Source organism: Palaemon carinicauda, chromosome 11 (assembly GCF_036898095.1).
Source record: "Palaemon carinicauda isolate YSFRI2023 chromosome 11, ASM3689809v2, whole genome shotgun sequence".
Taxonomy (NCBI): Eukaryota; Metazoa; Arthropoda; class Malacostraca; order Decapoda; family Palaemonidae; genus Palaemon; species Palaemon carinicauda.
Window position 1 is genome coordinate 44,965,867 of NC_090735.1, and position 3,653 is coordinate 44,969,519.

Sequence of the window (3,653 nt, forward strand, 5' to 3'; positions counted from 1 at the left end):
AGACAATGGATCGCAATCAACAAAGAATCAGCAATAGGAGCAGAATTGTAGGCATGAGAGACTCTGGCATGTCTTACAAACGTATTGCAAGAGAATTAGGAATTTCATTGCCAACAGTTCGACTTTGGTGTCGAAGATGGGAAGAGTCTGGAAACCTCAACGACAGGCCAAGAGCTGGTGGGCCAAGAAAAACGACCCCAGAAGAAGATAGGGCGATTTCGGAAGTAGCCACGCAAAGCCCATTTATAAATGCAGTTGCCATAAGGGACACACTGAACTTACGTGTTTCGTCTGGAACTATAGGAAATAGGCTCCACGCAGACGGTATCCACCATAGGACTCCGGCAGTGAAACAAAAGCTGGAGGATCGTCATAAAACGGCAAAGCTGGAATTTGCTCAACGTTATTTGGAAGAGGGGTTAGACTTCTGGGGCAGAGTAATTTTCAGTGACGAAAAGACCTTCGCTTCTAACACGCATGGTCGTCTGCATTGCTGGAGGCGTGATAACACGAGATACGACAGCCAGAATATTTATCAAGTAGCCAGAAGCGGCCATATCACCTGTAACGTTTGGGGGTGGATACACTTGCATGGCGTTGGTGAATTGGCCCAGATCAGTGGAAGGTTCAACGCTGAGCAGTATCTCGAAATTTTGGAAGAGGTGATGGTTCCTTCCGTTCGCGCTTATGCTCTTCCTTATCCTGAGCAGATAATTTTCATGCAGGTATGTGCATTGTTTTTTTTTTTTTTTAGTTATATGAATGCCCTTTCTTGACAAATATGGTATCAACTCATTGCTGATATTGGTCATAAAGTAGTTTCAAATTACTCAATAAGACTTTTGTCTTGGATTTATTAGTTTTATAACTGTAAAAGGATCTTACATCAACATCATTGATCTACATTCCCTGATGAATCTAAAGCGGCCAAATAAAGCCACTGAAATTGTTACAAGGTATTTTTGCCTCTTCATGAAAAGTAGACCAAATATTCTTATCAACACACAACACCCACGTCTCCTCCTTGGCTACTCGAGCCCTTTTATTAATCATTATTGTGACTCCTTTTGCTGGACTAAACGGCATTGTTTTGCCGTCATTTATATTGAAAATATAAATTGTTCTCCTTCCACCTTGTTCTAACAGTATGATTAATCAGTTATATTATTTCTTTTAGGATAACTGTTCCATCCATACTGCGAGGATTGTCCGAGCATGGTTTGCTGATCATCGCGACATTGTTCTCCTTCCCTGGCCGAGCAAAGCATGCGACTTGAACCCGATCGAAAATGTCTGGGGGAACATCGTCAACAGCTGGGAGCAGGGTCAGGAGCGTAACCACCAGCGTCTTTTCCAGCATGTTCTCAACGATTGGGAACTGTTCCGCCGCAACCGACAAGTTGTGTATAACCACGTCTCGTCAATGCAAAACAGATTGCAAGATGTTATTGCACATAATGGTGGATGGACAAAATATTAATGTTTCAAATACGATCTTGTTTTACTTATTTTCTTTTTTACAATTCAACATTGTATAACTAGAATTAAATAATTTATTTCCATAGTGATTTCACTAAACCTTGCCCACAAATGTAAGGAATGTTATGAGAATGGAAACTGAAAAAAAAAAAATAATAAGCTTCAATCAACCAGTATCGCTTGAGTACTAAAACAAAAGGTTAATACGAAGTTATGATTGCGATTAAACATTGAATATCACAAATTTGTAATACATAGTTTTCAGATATTTGCTATAAATTCATCGATGAATCCAGCTGATTTTAATAAAGAAAATTCATAATTATATAATAAAAGACTTGGGTATTTTATATTTTACCAACGATTAAGACCAAGGCCAGCTCAACTGAGGGTGCAATTTAGTCATTTAAGTTAAATGTAAAATAAAAAAAAAAAATTCTAAACCTGACGATAACTGAAAGCAATTCAATCCATCTCTTTATCTCTATGTATCTACCCATCTATGGTGCATCTAGTTGCAAGTTTTAATTGCTAATTATCTTATCTAGAATATTTAGTATTAAAAGTGATATCTTACGAAGCACTTACATTCCCTAAAGTAATTCCGTTGTCAAGTGGGCTTTTGACAACCGATAAATTCTCGAACTGCCCGTCATGAATTTATACCTTACTACTCTGAGAATGATCATCATGGAATTTATTTTCATAAAAATTAACATGCGACTGATGATTCCTTCTTGATGTTTTGTTAGGTCATATGTGGAGGGAAATATTACATATTGAACGAGATCTGTGAAACAGCTAGTTTGACGTCAATAACTTGTTTCAGACCCCCACCGTATTGTAATAAGTATTGAAGACACAAGGATATCGGAGTTATCTTATTATATAATGACATGGCTATACAACATTTATCTAATCGAGTCCCTGTTGTCATTATCAAGGTATTATAAAAGGTCTATATAGTATTGTTTGATAATACCAACGAAATTGACAAAATAAAACCAACCATAGTTCAGTCTCTCTCTCTCATCTATATGAGTACTGATTTCATCGGTGTGCAACCATATCTACCAATGATATAAAGACCATCAGGGTGGTTAAGGTGTGTTGTTACTCAGATGACTCGAGTTTAATTACCGCCCAGAGAAATTTCCATCTAGGCTACTCTGGTGAGACGTGGATTGAATTAAAAAAAAATATATATATATATATGAATGATACACTGGATATATTTATTCCTTTATACATCGGGTTGTCTATTAATTTTTCCCCAAGCCTTCCGTATCATGACCTGTCAATGGCTATCATAATTGCCTTTATGAAATTATATTTATAGGTCTTGAAATTTGCGGTTTATGATCTCATTTCTTTATAAATTGATGGATTATATAAATCGAAAGCGTATTTCCATTCAAATAATTATGTTCTGAAAAAGAACCCATATATCTACTATGAACTAAAGTTGGATTTCAGCAAACGCCTGCCTCAACTGAATGTAACGAAGGTTGACGATGTCTGATTAATCAGGAATGAATATGATTTTTACCATTGCTATTATTACTACTCTGTTACTATACTATTTTTCTAAGTATTTAACAGCAACTTATTTCACTTGTAATGTGAACTATTATTCGTATATCATTAATATATTGTCTACAGTAGTGTTTATAAAAATAGGAGCACTGGCATACCAATAGCTCGACCATTCACGTCCGTCGTTACAAGACAAATAGGCTTTCATTGCGGTGTTACCATACTATTTTCATAAAACATAAGCGTAAGGGGTAAAGGAATACTTTGAGGCAACTGTACCACAGCCCACCCTACCCCGTTATCCACCCAAAGATGCAGCTTCATAGCGCTGAATCCCCTCCTGCTGCTACCTCCGCGGTCATCCAAGGCGACCGGAGGAAGCAGCAGGGCCTACCAGAACTGCGTCATAATCGCTCGCCATTCATTCTTTTAGCACGCTCTCTTGCCTCTCTCACATCTACCCCCTTATCACCATGAGCTTTCTTCACTCCATCCATCTATCCAAAGCTTAGTCGTCTTCTTGTACTTGTTGTTGTAATTTACAAAATAAGTAAAAGATAATCTAATGACGGAATAACTTGAGAGCTGCGTTCTCTTCAACAACTAAAAATTAAACCCTGTAAATAATGATCATGGAT